This window comes from Uloborus diversus, chromosome 1, assembly GCF_026930045.1.
Source record: "Uloborus diversus isolate 005 chromosome 1, Udiv.v.3.1, whole genome shotgun sequence".
NCBI classification, from domain to species: domain Eukaryota; kingdom Metazoa; phylum Arthropoda; class Arachnida; order Araneae; family Uloboridae; genus Uloborus; species Uloborus diversus.
Window position 1 is genome coordinate 177119606 of NC_072731.1, and position 17176 is coordinate 177136781.

The 17176-nt window shown below is 35.5% G+C and overlaps 1 protein-coding gene across 1 annotated transcript in view; it reads right to left on the reverse strand.

Moving 5' to 3' along the window:
• Window positions 1-17176, reverse strand: part of LOC129217308 (ATP-dependent RNA helicase DHX33-like) — a 63681-nt gene that overhangs the window by 9775 nt on the left and 36730 nt on the right. The gene's annotated exons all lie outside the window — the stretch shown is intronic.

The following is a 17176-nucleotide window of genomic DNA, read 5'->3' on the forward strand; positions in this document are numbered from 1 at the left end:
CGTGGCACCCTTTAAAGAATATGAATGCTTTCACGGCACCCTAATCTATCTCTATTATATACAAGCGCATAATGAAATTCCCTCCGAGATTTGGAAGCCTTATTTAAACAAATATGTTATCAGTACAGCAACAAACTGGCTTTATTGGTGTATGAAACTGTACAAGTTTTGTTTCCAAAATGTTCGATGTATGTCCCTTTCGTATTGCGGCTGATACTAAGTCTAACAAGGATACCTTACAGTCTCGGAAATTCAGATCGGGACGAACCCGGATTGACCGCACGGAAATGCAGCTCGCTGACCACACAACCACCGAGCTGTTGCTGGTGAAAAATCTCTACTAGTATATAAAAGCTGCACTTAAAACTTTAGAGGCGGCTTTCTCGGAATGTTCTGGCTACTGCGCTTTATTACTTTACTGTGTGGATACTCTCAAAGGGTACTTACTACTAATCTGCTGAACTTCATCCCGTTCTGAATTTCCGAGACCGTAAGGTTTCCTTGTAAGTCTTGTTTCACTTGCTGTAACATGTCACGATCAATCTTGGAAAATGCGATTGATCTTTTCGTGTTAATCTTGCCAACTATGTGGCTGAAAGGACACGACCTTACGATCCTTTATGTAACACCATAAAAATCGCTTGGAGTTCGGTCCGGAGAGCACGGTGGTCACAAAAGGTGATTGTCGTCATCAGAACCTCGGCAAATCCAACGACTAGGAAGCTCGTTATTGAGGAAATGGGGAACGTCTGTCAGATAATGGGGGGTGCCCCATCTTGTTGGAAAATGAACTACAGTCGAGCCCGCTTATTAGAATATCGGTTAAAAGAATATACCGCCTAATATAGTACATTTTCAATGTACCAAACCAACGTAAAGTGTTATTTTGATCGCGGTTAATGGAATATTCCGCTTATTAGAATATCATTTCGTGGAAAAATGGATATTCCATTAACCGGGTTCGACTGTACCATTAATCGTGACATGTTGCAGCGAGTGACATAATTTGTGTTAAGATTTGATATGTGTAGCATTATTAAAGGTTCACATACGAAACATTTGGGAAACAAAACTTGAAAAGTCTTTCTAAAGTGAAGTTAGCATTGTTGCTGTTTTTTTTTAATATATGTCTCTTTAATAAACCTTTCAAGCCCTGGAAGGAATTGCCTCAAAACCTGGACATTTTGTGGCACCCCAGGGTGCCATAGACCCCAGTTTGAGAACCCCTACTCTATTGGAAAGCAAGTGATGAAAGTTGAAATATATCTTCCATCCATATAGAACATTTTATATTTACAACACAGCTTAAGCTAGTAACCTCAAGTATCTGCTTGAAAATTATGTAATGTATAAACCTAATACTAAATTTGTACAATCAAAATTTAATTGAGAGGTCGAATGGAGATTATTCTGTGTCTAACAAATACAGTAGGTTCTCGGAATAAGGGACACTAAGACTGCTGAGCTTATGACCCTTAAATAAAGGAGTCCCTGTTCTTAGAGGGTATTTAAGTTGATGTATGCAGAGTATTACCTCCGTAAAACTTTATATTAAACATAAAATATTAGTATTCGAAATCAGACGCTGACAATCTTTTATCGTCCTGAATACAATCAAAATTGTTCAAGTTTCAAAATTTTCTCCTTTGATAATTAAAATGTAATCAAAAATTTAGTAATGGTAAAATTATGTAACATACAGAAATAATTTAAAGAAATTCGTTGCAATGTCATGTATTTTACGGTGCAAGTCAATACAAATTACACTAAATGCTCACATTTTAAATTTGCTTTACAAAGTTTGTTATTAGCCATGCACTATTCGTACGCTCTGAGCTTAGGTGAACAAACAGGCGAGAGGGTAAAGCATGTGTAAACTTTGTACAATTCATACTTGCTCTAATATACACGTTAATATCAAACTTTAACAAGTAAATTTTTGCGACAAATATTGACCCTTGAGTAAAAGTAAATTCAATATGTCTTATTAGCTTTTGCAATATGTTTAAAACTATTTTTTCTGTGACTGTCGCTTAAAAAGAGGGAAATACATGGGGGTCTGTACTCAAAGGGATTGACTATCTGTCCATCTATTTATCTATGTGTATATATAGTACAGATATAGTAGTTCTTCATATGTATGCATGCTTGGGAGAGGATGTGCTTTAGTAAATTAAATAAGTGTGTGCGAAAGATCTGGTTAAACATTTTCTTGAGAACTTTTAAGATTTAGAAGTAAGCATGCCTTTGATTAAATGTTTCTTTATAAAACATGCTGTGAATTATAAATAAATACTTTCTGCCAGTTTTTACTTAAGAGTATTCTTGTCTTTCGCATTCGGTATATCCTTTCCATTCCATGATCTATTTACCATGGATAATTTGAAGCCTCTGGTAATCACTAGCTTCCAGTGTCTTATGTTTATGCACACTTGGGGAATAAACATTCCCAACAGAAGAGAGTTGTTATGACCAAAGGATGCATTAATCTTAAATACTTTTACTCCCTACAGGAATGTACTGGAAAGAGACCTCCAAAGCGGGTCTTTGTTTTCTTTGATAAACGGCGACTGCATCTGAAGTTCTCCTTATTTTCTAAGCATTCCGAACTAAATTTCTCTCAATTACAGAAAATTGTGCTAAATTGCTTTCAGTAATGGTTTTGAATGTATGGGTTAGGAAACATTTTCTTGGGGTCAATGCTAATGCAAAAACTGTAAGTACATTTAAGGAATACAATACTGACAATTGTTTTTCAAAATAAATAAGTGTTCCTAAATTTTAAATTTTTTTAAAATTTAACCGTGTCTGTGGAGTCGGAGTCAAAGAGCCGCAGTCGGACTGATTTTGGGGTAAAGGAGTCGGAGTCGTTAGAAAACAGGTCGACTCCGACTCCGAGCTTCTATTTTCATTTTATATGCACCGACTTTCCTTGCAATTTTTAAAAAACTGACTATCAATTAGTTCGATTACGTGTATAAAGGCCTACCAATAAGGAAACAACTGTCATTGAAACTGTCAATGTCAAACTTGTCAACTGTCATTGCGTTTGAACATCTAAAACGCAATATGGGGGAGGGTAGCCCAAAGAGGGTTGGTCACCCAAAGTGGGTAAGCCTTCGTATGCCCCCCCCCATGGTGTGTATGCGGCGATGCATACGTATGTCGTGTTTACCCGAACACCCCCGAGTTTTAATCAGTCCCAGCGAAGCAGCAGTGAAGCGGCATGGCGCAACAAGGCTTAAAATAAAAAAAAGATACATTTTGTAGCTGGTGATTAGTCAAAGACCAGCTTATTTTTTAAATTGTCAATAGTATTACGTTAATCTGACACCATCTACCTACAAACTGACACATGTGCTGACTTGTATTTTGTATTTCAACAGGATAAGTACTATAACTTTTAAAATTTGTTTTTTAGGATGGCAATTAATTAGTCATTTAATTTAATCAGTTATTTCTTTATTTTTTATAAACAAATCTGCTGACTTTAAATTGGATAAGTTCAACTTTTTTATATATATTTTTTTATAATGGCATGTATTTAGTCAATCATTTATTATGGCAACCAGCTTTCTTGATTGTTTATCGAATATTCTGTAATAGCTACCTAAGCCGCCTACTAGTTTGCTTGTTTTTTAACTCTCTGTAGCTATTAGCAACTGTCAGATAATGCCGGGTACCCCACCTTGTTGGAAAATGAACTAATGTTGCAGAGAGTGACAGAATTGGTGCTAAGACTTGATATGTGCAGCATTATTGAAGGTTCACATATGAAACATTTGGGAAACAAAACTTGAGAAGTCTTTCTCCAATAAAGTTAGCATTGTTGCTGTTTTTTTTTTTTTTGAAATATGTTTCTTTAATAAACCTTCGAAGCCCTGGAAGGAATTGCCTCAAAACCTGGACATAATGTTAGGCAGCAAACGGTTTTGTTGCCTAACGTTATCTAAGTAGTTACTCTCAAATAAAAATTTTTCATGTATTTTTTACTTCTATCATATTTATAAAACAGTAAAACGAATGTATCCTTTGAGCCTGTCGGGACCCGTAGCTCGGGACGAAGCTTCTGAGGGCGTTCGATAAATTCAAATAAGTGTTGGCGCGAAAACGCAATATAGGGGAGGGTAGCCCAAAGAGGGTTGGTCACCCAAAGTGGGTAAGCCTTCGTATGCCCCCCCCCCCATGGTGTGTATGCGGCGATGCATACGTATGTCGTGTTTACCCGAACACCCCCGAGTTTTAATCAGTCCCAGCGAAGCAGCAGTGAAGCGGCATGGCGCAACAAGGCTTAAAATAAAAAAAAGATACATTTTGTAGCTGGTGATTAGTCAAAGACCAGCTTATTTTTTAAATTGTCAATAGTATTACGTTAATCTGACACCATCTGCCTACAAACTGACACATGTGCTGACTTATATTTTGTATTTCAATAGGATAAGTACTATAACTTTTAAAATTTGTTTTTTAGGATGGCAATTAATTAGTCATTTAATTTAATCAGTTATTTCTTTATGTTTTATAAACAAATCTGCTGACTTTAAATTGGATAAGTTCAACTTTTTTATATATTTTTTTATAATGGCATGTATTTAGTCAATCATTTTAATCATTTATAACTTCATATTTGATTGGCAATGTACCAAACCACAATACTTAAGCTTACCCGCTTTGGGTCTCCTGGTAGGGCAAAGCGGGTTTTTCAAGTGTTTGTAATGTTTAATATTTAATAAGTATTGGGCTAGAAATAATACAAAAATCACTTTTTATTTTAAAATTCTAGAACCCTGCTAGGAAATAAAACCGAAATTGTTTTGCAATAGAAATCCAAAAACTACAATTTTCGAGCGTTCTTCGATAACCTACACGTTTTGAGCCACCCTCCCCTATCTGCTTTTCAAAGCTAAAGACTTTGTCTATAAGCTTGGTTCTCACTAAAAAGTATGAAATAAAATAAGAATATGACACCTTGTTTACAACACTTACAAACTACAGTTAACCTTAAAATTTTGTTTCGGTTAATTCTAAAGCAGACAATAAAACTAAAATTAAAAAATTGTGCGAAAAAGAAGCATAGGTATAGTAAAAGCTATTCGTACAAAGCTGTATACCGTCGCATTTTGTGTACAATTTGCTCCAGATGTACATATATGCGGCCTCTTTCCGCAATATAGAGCCTCATATTCGTTGAAATTTTTATAGATGAAATATCATTTAAGAATTATTGAGAAAAGTTTTCAGAATTAAAATACTTATATATTTTATAAATTCCAAAATTAACTGGGGGTGTCACCCATTAGATGGGTTTTACCCAGGGCGGACAGCCCCTTCTCAAGAAAGGTTTTTTGACTTAGCAAAAAAGCTTTTGTTCTCTTAAGTTACAGCTTTAAAAATTGAAAGCACACTTTTGAAACACAATCTATTTATTAAACATTAATAGGGAGCAAATTAATCCTTTTCCACTTTTTTAAAATAAGATTTTTAAGTTACTTTTAAGTAGCTTCCTTTTGAAATCTCAACTATTAGAAAATTGATTTTCAAATTGAACTTTTAACGTCGCATGCATCTTACGTTTGCAATAAAATGTAACGCAAAAATTACTTTAAAAGGAATTAATATTTCAATCTCTGTTAAGGAGTTTTTTCCCTTATCATTAAGGGGGAAAATTGAAAAAATAAATAAAATAAAATAAAATGAAAATAAATAAATAAAAATAAAAACTGCCGGAGTCTGACATTTTCCTTCCAACTCCACAGCCCTGAATTTAACACAATATATATGTAAAGTAGGTGCATTATATGTGTATACATAGGGTTACGGTTTGCTTAATTGTTAAAAAAAAGATTTCAATTTGAAAATATTTGTGAACTACCGGTTTTTAGTATTGAAATTGCATTCGGTATTTGTATTTTTCAGTTGTAAATTCCACTTTCAAATCATTTTTATACATAGAATAAGTATATAATGCACGAAATTCCATGAGTTACAAATATTTGTGCTTAGGAATCTCGCATTAAATTGTCATGGTTTAACCTAATACAATAACATTTAAAATGGTGCACTAAATAAAGCCAGGGTGACCAATAAGGCCATTTCCCCATTTTTCTATCTCCCCGTACTATGCGTAAGTGTATTTCATTTGGAATTTCCTCATTTATACCCAGAACTGAGGAATATTTGACACGTGTACAGTTTCATTTCCTAAAATTAAGCAAATAATGAATAACCATTGCTTTCTGATCTGTGATTTATACTGTTCGCTCGAAACAGTCGCAGACTGATGCCATTAATAAAAGTCAACATTAATACGAATTATTTTTCTTGTTTCTGAGGACGCTCTAGATTTGTTAGAAGGCTATACCCTCTGGGGCCTGAGATCTAAATTGATGAGAATGTTTATTTTTCCGATTCTACTCAGGGAATCAATGACACACGTTTTGTTCCTCCAGTGAAGATAGTGTCGTGTAATTCTTATCGTTCACATAAATGATTGCAAATTTTCAGTAGTACAATATAATATTTATTTTATGTCTTATGTAAGTTCACGAAAAATATTAACTTATTTTCTCTGGTAGTACGTAATTCTAAAGTTGAGCTATATTCATTTTGTGCACCAGTTTAACTTGATATGAAGGATTTCAATTCCTAAAATCAGGAACTCTCATCCTTTCTGGCTCTGGGCCCCGCTTCAAACACCTATGTAATTTTATCCCCTATCTAAGTGATCAATACAACTATGAGAGGCGTTCCTATCACAGGTGTCACCTGGAGTGGTAATTTGTGGCAACCCCAACTCCCTTCCCCCCCAAATACTTCAATGTTTTAATTGACATGAGATTCATACAATTTTCATTTTTTTCTATGTGGTGTAACGAAAGTTAACATTGAAAGACAAGTAAAAACTTTGAGAGCATTTTTATAAAACTTACAATAAATGCAAAATGTTAATTATCCACTTCACGCAAAATTATGCTCCATTTTCGATGAAATTCAATGACTAAAAAATAATTTATAATATATTTAGGCGTAAATTTCAGAATTGAACTATAATTATATTTTGTATAATGTGTTAAATACTTTTTGGTTGTCACATCCCAGAAGGGTGGCAGCAGGGGTGGACTGCACACCCCGGTAGTGACGCATTAAAATTATGTACCTGGACGACCGAGCCTCGCTCGGCTTTAAAAGAATTATTTTTTTGTCAACTCGTGTTTTTTTAAGGTTCAATACTTTTCCAAATATACTTGAAAAGCTTCACGTTAACAAAATATTAATCACTCGACCTTCTTATAACACTTAAGTATCAAACAAAGAAGATTTTGAATGTAATTAAATCAACATTTTGTTTTAAACTATCTGTTACATTTGTTTCCGCTATACAATTTTCTTGTCGGTAATTAAAATATTTTGACCTTGGATCCAGTTTTGCTATGGTGAAATCGGTTTTTAACCAAATACTTCCTTTCATACTATGATGCGTTTTACGATTTTATCCCAATCGAGATTTTCTTTTTGAATAAGTACTTTTAGTGTAGTTGGTCACTTTACGCCAGAAAATGCTACATAGAGCATGATATCTACCAAAACTGATGATCCACAAACCATTCCAACAATTGATAACAACTGTCTTAACAAAACATCAAGTCTCTAGACATATGTTTTTTCGAAATATAATTTAGATGCGTGATTTAAAAAAAAACATATAAAACTATTTGAGGTGTAAAAAAGGATATAAGTAAATAAAATAAGATGGTCAAGCAATAGTTTTGCTTAAAAAAAAAAGCCTTACATCGACTTACATAGTGCTTTTGAATTTGTTTTTAGTCAAGTGTGATTGAAATGAGCCAAAGTGGCTAATATCAGCCAAGCCTGGCAACCCTAAGCAAGTTTAAAATTTTAAACCGAGAAGAGACATATTTTCATTGTTATGGTTGCAAATCGTCTGCCTGATGCGTCAATTCACAGTTTACTTCAAGGCTTAACTTAGTTAGACTTTATATTAAAAAACTGTTTTTTGTAAAAAATCGCGTTTTTTACAGAAAAAACACTGATGTAGATGAACGTAGAATGCTAAACTACAATTAAATCCAAAATTTCACCGAAATCGTTAGAGCCGTTTCCGAGATAAGAAATATATACATACCCACAAGAATTGCTCGTTTAAAGATATAAGATTACTGGAACATTTAATTTACGAGATGGCTGATAGATTTTGAAATTGCAGATGGTTTTGCTATGGGTGTCCCCTCCCCCAGAGCAAACGCGCAACCAATCCCCATCCCCAAATCTTACGAAGCACCCCAACCCTCAAAAATGTTATCCCTTAAAAATGAGACTTAAATCATTCTAAAGCACTATTTGTAAAAATTTGAATAGCATAAACAGAGTCATACCCCCCTCCACTTTGTAATTGCTGATATATATATATATATATATATATACACACACAGGGGAGGACTGGCCAGGTCGTCTAGTCGGGGATCCCCGACTGGGCCAACCGTCCAGTGGGCCACTTCAAGCAATTTTTTTTATTGAACTTAATACATTTAAATGCACATCTAGCATTTTTTAAAGTGTCATTAAAAAATAAATAAATAAAAACATGCAATTCGTTCAATCTATGTGAAAAAAGCGTTTGGAAGCAGGTTTATATTTTCCACCCTAAACAGGGACCAAAGTAAATAGCTGAAGTTCACCAGTACGGATGCTTTCCTCTTTTCTCAATTTTCTCTCTAGTTTTTAGAGCTCTGGGGGTCATGGATCACATTGAGGAAACGGGAAAGGGCCAGAGAAATTGGTGTCCGACGCTGCCTGGAAAAGCGCCTGGGACGAAAAAAAGCGGGTTAAATACTCAAAATTGAAGGGGCCTGCACCATTAGATAAAGCAGCCCCGGCACTGCTATAAATGTGTGGATCATGCTTTGGAGTTTTGAAACATGAGCACGAGCAAGGGCCTACACAGTGGGGGGGGGGGGGGAGAAGGGACAGCTGTTGACCCGGTTCCGATCCTGAAGAAAGCCCGAGATTTTTTAAAAGAGGGGTTAAATATATGTAAGGACGTATAGGGGTAAACAAGATAGAGAGGGGGGGGGGCGTAAAAGTCATTTGTGACGAGCCCCAAAATTTCTGTGCTCGCCCATAGTATTCACTGGTTGTGACAGATTCAACCAAATGCTGTCAGTTAGCAAGATATTTCATTGGTCTATTGTAAATTATCGCTATACGAGTATTTTCATCTCCGAATCGCATACGGGAAAGCTAAAGCAAGTCAGGACTACGACAAACTGAATCTGAAACAGAACAAAATTTCGACTTCGAGAGAGCTCCCGAATACAGGCGAATTTAGGACTGAGTTCCGGGGTGCTGGGGAGGGCAAGGTTTTTTTTTTTTTTTGAGCTATATTAGTTGAGGAGTAATTTATCAAAAGGGAACATGTCCCATTTTTAGAAAAATTCAATTTTATATATTTTCTAAATCTTTCAGACGACCTTCAAATCACATACTCTCAAGAAGTCCAAACGTGGAAAATCCTATTTTTTTTAAGGGTAAAGTGCGGCTTTTTGATCAAAAGGTAACAAATCCGTCCTCTGCATGTTTTATTTTGAACAAAAGGGGACATATCCTGAAAGAATCTGTAGTACGAAGACTTTTAGATCCAAAGGAACGCATGTCCTCAATTTTAATCCACTACTTTTAGGTTCATGTACTTCGATAAGAGAATATGAGAATGTGAAATATTAGAGTTTTGTTGAAATTGGAATTTTCAACATTCAGGTTTTCGTTCAAAAGGGCACATATCCAAAATTAAAATAGCGATATCTCCTTTTTTTTTTTTTTTTTACAAAAACGTTTCTTAACTCTGGCCCTTTGATGTGCTGTGCTTTTGTGCTCAATTCTGTACCCAGAGAAGTTGATAAAACTATTTTGCTCTTACCTTAATTCGTTTTTCTCACCTCCTGAACATTTTTGGAAAAATGGATATGTTCCCTTTTGATAAATTACTCCTCGTTTGTAATCAGGGCCAGAATTATACTTAACGGGGCACCTAAGGTATTTCAGATATGAGATCCCTTTGTAGTCTAAAAGTCACCAACGATACTAGCCTTAAGTCTACAATTGTGGATTTTGATGCAAAAACCAGTTCAGTCCAATGTTTTTTGAGCAATCATGATTGCTTATTGCTTTCATTTGACCGTTCTTGGCGTCCGGTTCCTTTTTCAGCTTGGCCCAGGGACACCAGCACCACCGCCCGCCAACCTCTGCAGGCGCGGCTGTCCCCCGGTCCTGAGCTATCAGCTTCTCCTGGTCCATGTCCATGCACGGTAGGCGTCCATGTCCTACACACACACACGCTCACACACATACAAACACACGACTTCACACACATACACTCACACACGCTTACGTGCATACACAGGTCTACGCACACACACCCAAGCCTACACTTACACAAACGTGCGCCTACACACACACACACAAACCTACACACACACACACAACTATGCACACGTAACCGCCCAAGAGGAGGGGCAGGCTTGGGAGGGGGGGGGGACAGGAGCCGTTTCTAGAAACAATAACTCCAATGAGTAGGGTCCTGTCGCAGTTCGTGATTGCGAAAAACATAATTTGAATTCAAAATTTCAAAATTCAAATTAATTTTCTTTCTTCCTTTTTTTTAAAATTCATGTTTGCGTGTGACCGATAGTATAGAAGTTTCAATTGGTGCTACAACGGGAACCAAATGTAAGATCAGACCTATGCTTTCTAGTAAATAATGTGGGAAAGATATTAGCCTTTTTACCGGACACTGTTGTTATTTGTTGGTCTTAGCAAAAATGAGTGAGTCTGAAGTTACTAAGTTCTTAGTTCTTGCATCAAGGGCCTCAATTGTGTTTTTCAGATTTAAATATTGAAAAATTGCCAGGCAAATTCTTCGAATCTTCGCCGTTCCCTTAAAGTCACTAAAATTAGCATAAAATTTCACATTTTGAAATTTTCGTGGGAGAGCTCCGTAACCCTTTTACAAGCATTAAGCACTATAGCCAAAAATTGATTTCAGTTTCAGAAAAAATGCCCTGAGGGAACCAGTGTTTCCCCCAGACCAAAAAAGGGGCAGTGAGCTTTTAGATAAAAGGATACTGTTTAGAGAAGTTTTTTAAAACACAAAAGGCGCTTCTTTTACTTTTTGGTTTTCTAGGTACATAGAATGTTCAAGTGTTTTCGATAGTAATTATTTTTAAAATATTGAAAAGCTTTTTGATGTTTAGTTTTAAAGGTAATGCAAAAAATATTCAGATATATTCTAATCAGATTCTTGTGGATAAGTTATTGAAACCAAAGAGGAACGTTTCAAGGAAAGGCTTATGTGAATCTTTACCTTTTGAAAACTAGTATGTTGTGGCCCATCACGAAACTTTCTTCTATATTTTTCTTTTTTTTTCTGATCCCTCCCCATGTTTGACGAGGAAGAAATATTCCCAACAAAAACAAAATTACACATGCAAAAAACTTGACGACCATCCCAATATCTGAATTATTGCAAAAGCAAAGCAAATAGTGAAAATTGAAAGTTATTTTAAAAACCTTGCTTGAATTAATTACAAATATTTTATTTGTTTACAAACATAAGATGGCAACAGTTAAAAATTTTAAATCATTGAGATAATATTTCCGATCATTTCCATACAATTAAAATCACGAGAAATACGCAGACGACAATCTATTACGAATTATCTTTCTTATTGTTGCATTAATAAAGCTATTTTTATTCGAAAAAAAAAAATCAACACCTCTTGCAGCGATTGGCGTTAAAATTGAACCAAAGCCTGTTTACATATGGATTCACATATATTCCAAATTTCAACCAGAACGTAGCATTACTTCTTGAGATAGGGCACTCACAATAGAAAAAAAGAACGGGCGATTGCGCTATCTCCTTTTTAGCTGTTGACACCAAAATAAAATCAGCTCTTATACCCACTAAAGGCTACTTGCTGATAAATTTTTCTTTCATTCCGTTCATTATTTCTTGAGATACAGCAGTCACAATTGACGACAAAAAACGTTCTATAGCTCAGCCCCCGTTTGAGTTATTGACACCAAAATTGAATCAGCACCTGTTCCTGTTACTGGAAACATATGGACCCAGTTACTTCCTGAGGAATAGCAAGCACGCGCAACTCAAAAAACGTCCCATTGCTCCACCCCCCCTTGGAGGAATTCGCGCCAAAAACCAACGGGCACAAGTTCACATAGCGGCACATATGTGTACCAAATTTCGTTTGATTTCATGCGGTAGTTTTTGCTGTAGAGCGGCCACAAAAAACTGGTCACACACAGACTTGACACACATACACACACACATACACACACACACACACATACACACAGACAGACAGACATTTTCCAAAAATAGCCGAAATGGACTCAATACACCTCAAAACGTTCGAATCCGTCAAAATTCGAAATTCGAAAATTTGCACGAATCCAATACTTTCTTCTATATATTAGATATAGAAGAAAGTAAAAAAAGAGCTTTTGTGCAGTTTTGTCTAAATTTTTAAGGACCAAGGGGGGATGATCAAGTTAATGCTCAAAGTTAGCTTAAAAACGGAAGGGCACATCGCCATCCTAAAAAATCTTGGGGGGGGGGGGGGGGACACTCGAGAAATCTGTTCCCTATCTTTTTAATGTTTTCAAACACATTACAAGATTATGATTTTAAAATTTCAAGGTCGAAAAATTAAGAAGGAAAGTCGATGGATTACCTATGAAAAACTAAATGCAGTTTAAAATTGGGTAGAGTATACTTCAGTTTTTAAATGCTTCCAAATGAGATCACTGAATCTCCTCGTCTCTCAAGCGTGACCAATGATAGATTTTTGTTTTGTAATAGTTCAAAATCGAAACGTTTTCTTAGAGAGCTCCCGATGCTTCCCTGTTCCATTAATTTTACCAAGGGTAATCTAAAATTGTATTTCTGTAACTTCCCATTTCGGAGAATTTTTGGGAAGAGCCCTCGATATTCTATTGTAAACAAAGATAGCCAAAAATAGACTTCAATTAAAAAAAAATTAAGAAAACAAAATCGTGGGAGAACCCTTTCTTTTTCCTGTCTTCAACTTACCGAAAATTGTAAAATTACGCTTTTTGACATCAACTTTGAAAATATCGCTTGGAAGGGAACTAGAACCCCTTCTCCCGATTCTTTTCTCCTTATGTCTATACAGATCAAACAATTCCAAAAAATTTCCGGGGGAATTTACCCGATTTCTCCCTTTCCTCGTGTTCTTCCTATGTTGTCAGTATAGAAGCACAAGGATGTGTTTTTCAGACTTATACCATTAGTATCCTTTGAAGGCACATAAAAAATGTGTCAATGTTAGCTTTATTTTACGTTTCACAATTTCTTTTAGAACTTTAAAACTTTATTCAGAAACTTAAAGAAAATAGGAACTATAGCGGTAGTTTAATGTCTTTGCTCGGCTCGAAGAATCAAGATCCGGTACTGGTTAATTCAACTTTTTTAATTTACAGAGGTTAGCCAAAATACCCTTTTGCCGACTGAGCCAAAGTCGGCCAGTCCGCCCCCTGTATATATATATATATATATATATATATATATATATATATATATATATATATATATATATATATATATATATATATATATATATTAGGGTGGTCCTTATTTTTGAAGTTGCAGATATTTTACGCGACGCTCCCTCAATTTCTTCCATTGTACAAATAAATGATCTTTGCAAAATTTAAAGTCAATCCATCAGTATTAACACGTGCCCCTAGGGCTCCCTTTTTTGAGTTTCGAAGAAAAAATTGCGGATTTTCTCATTTTTATATAAAAATATTCTAACGTTTTGTATTTAAAGTAATTTTGAACTTCAATAGGTGCTGCTACTTCCAGATCGACCATTCTCTCACTTTCATTCTGTAAAATTTAACATGTTACAGAGAATAAAATGTACACCAATGGCCTTGGGTCAAGTGTACTGCTCTTCTGCGCTTGTTCCAACCAAGCGACAGGGGAACGTTTCTTCCCATCAAGATGGACACAAGGGATTCTATTAGCCCGGTCAATGAAGGTAAAAAAATAGGCTTTGTCGCAACTAATTTAGGGAAAGCTGAATTTTTGCAGGATGTTAGCACACCAAGTAAACACTAAAAAAACACTAAGTCCCGACCCCCACCCCTCTTGCTTTCCTCCCCACCCCCTCCGAAACATTGCAAGAGCAGTACTATGATTATACACTTACAACTCAAAAATTAAAGATGTTACCGGGAAGTTCTTTTTTTTTATTTCATTCCTGACAGTATTATAAACCAGTGGTGCCTAACCTACGGCACGCGGGACACATCCGGCCCGCAAAGCTGATCCGTGCGGCCCGTTGTTTTAAAATATTACGACTCGAAGATTGCGATTAATTACAATGTTACAAATTAGGAGCCAAATATATAGAAATAGGTTTCTGAAAAACAGGTTGTATTTAACAAAATGAGTATCAAAAAATGATAACAACAATTATTGATTTGCAATTTTTTTCCTAATCCGTATTTTTCCATTTCATTTAGAAAAGAGTGAAATATTTTGAAATTTTATATGTGCTCAAGCCCGCGAGAACGATTTTACTTGTATCTGCGATTCTCGGGAAGAAAATGTTGGGAACCACTCTTACAAACAGATTATATTACATACGCTTTTTATATTGATAGCTCAGTTTCACCATTTTTATAACTTAATCATATACAGAAAACTCACTGCAAAAAGTAACTTCAACAAATTATAGCTTTTTATCTATACTTCTTGGGAAGAAATGTTTGGACAAAATTTAAAGGTAATAATGTAATGACAGTCATTTAGTTGAAATGGAGCAACAATATAATGACGTTCACTTTAAGTTTTACTACCATTGTACAATTTTTTGTCACCAAAGTTTATAATTCGTTTGCGCCGCCGATAGTCGTCTTTAAAATAATGTCAATGTTTGGCTAACTATTTAAGTCTTGCATTAAATAAATCAGGAATACAGTAAAACCTGTCACACACACAAGTTGACCAGCCTTGTAAGTTAACCACCTGTCTAAGTTGACTGCTTATTTCAGGTACAGAATTAGTCCTATATCATATGAATTAACCTCTATAAGTTGGCCACCTGTTTTAGCTGACCACTAAAATAGTCCAACGCAAGTGGTCAACTTTCACAGGTTTCATTGTAGTATATTTCAACTGATTATTTCCTCGCAGCGGATATTATTAATGTTTAATATTACTTTTTTAAAATTATTTTTTAGTCTTTTATTAGGGGTCATCTTCTAATATTTTGTTGGTTTGGTCCGAAAATATTGTTGCAGTACATTCCATTACAGAGTCCACACATTGACGTGCAATCGAATGAAGCTTTACGACAGATACAGTTTGTAACCTCATAATGTTTTACAATTGCAAGATATTAGTTGGAGAAGTTGACTTAGAGCAGAGATGATCGCCATGAGCTTAGGAAGCAGTCTGTTGCTTGAAGTAAATTGACAACCCAACTCTTCAGGGGGAAATTTAAAACCTAACCAAATTTGAATCTAATGGTGAACGCTAAAAAGATGTTGATGAGCGGCATTTGAAGTTGGTGAAAGTTTTACTAAATCAAAATTTGATTGTAGAGACATTTTTGCTATTACTTGCTTATACATAAAATTTTATTAATACTTGGTTAAGTTTTAAACTTCCAGCAGAAGAATGGGGTTGGTCATATAGTACTTCAAGCAACTGACTGACACCTAGGCCCATGACAATGACCTCTGCTCCAAATGCACTTCTCCTACTAATAATCTTGCAATTGTAAAATATTGTGTGTTACAAACTGTAACTGTCGTAAAGCTGGGGTCGATTGCACGTCTATTTGTGGACACTGTAGTGGAATGCACTGCAACAATATTTTTGGACCAAACGTTATTCTGTAGACTATCAGCGATACAAACAAACTATAAACTTTTGTAACAAAATATTGCATTTTCGTTGTAAACACCTTAAAGTGAACATAATTACATTAATGCTCCATTTCAACTAAATGACTATTGCAGATCATCCATTGTGTTATTTTCTATAAGTTTTGTTCAAACATTTCTTCCCAAGACGTAATGATAAAAAGCTCTTGTTTGCTGAACTTACTTTTGTAGTGAGCTTTCAGTATGTGATTAAGTTAGTAAAACGGTGAAACTTAGTTATCTACATAAAAAGTGTATGTAACATAATTTGTTTATAACAGTGGTCCCCAATCTTTTTCTTCCCAAAGGGCCGCAGATCATACTAAAATCGTTCTCGCGGGCTGGAGCACATATAAAATTTCAAAATGTTTTACTCTTTTCTAAATGGCATGGGAAAATACGAAAAAGGAAGGAAAGTTGCAAACAAATTTTTCTTATCATTACTTGATGCTTCTTTTGTTAAATGCAACCTGTTTTTCATAAACCAATTTCTAAATATTTGGTTCCAAATTTGGAACATTGTCATTAATAGTACTCTTTGAGTTGTAATATTTCACAAAACAGCGGGCCACGTGGATCAGCTTCGCGAGCCGAATGTGGCTCGCGGGCCATAGGTTGGGCACCACTGGTATCTCATTTTGTTTAGGAGTGAAATAGAAAAAGAAACTCCTCAGCAACATGATTAATTTTTGATCTGTAAGCGCATAATCATAGTACTGCTCTTGCAGTGTTTCGGAAGGGTTGGGGGGGGGGGAGAGCTAGAGGGGGGTCGCGACTTTGTATTTTTTAGTGTTTAATTTAAGTAATAACATCCTGCAAAGAATCAGCTTTCTCTTAATTAGTTGCTACATGAAAAGCGAATAATCATAGTACTCTGCGTTTGCAATGTTTCGGAGGGAGTTGGGAGAAAAGCAAAAGGGGTGGGGGGGTCGGGACTTTGTGTTCTTTTAGTGTATACGTTATGTGCTAACATCCTGAAAAAATTCAGCTTTCCCTAAATTATTTGCAACACAAAAAACGAATAATCATAGTACTGCTCTTGAAATGTTTCGGGAGGGGGTGGGGAGAAAAGCAAGAGGGGTAGGGGTCGGGACTTTGTGTACTTTTAGTGTATAACTTTATGTGCTAACATCCTGCAAAAATTCAGCTTTCCCTAAATTAGTTGCAACACAAAAAACGTATA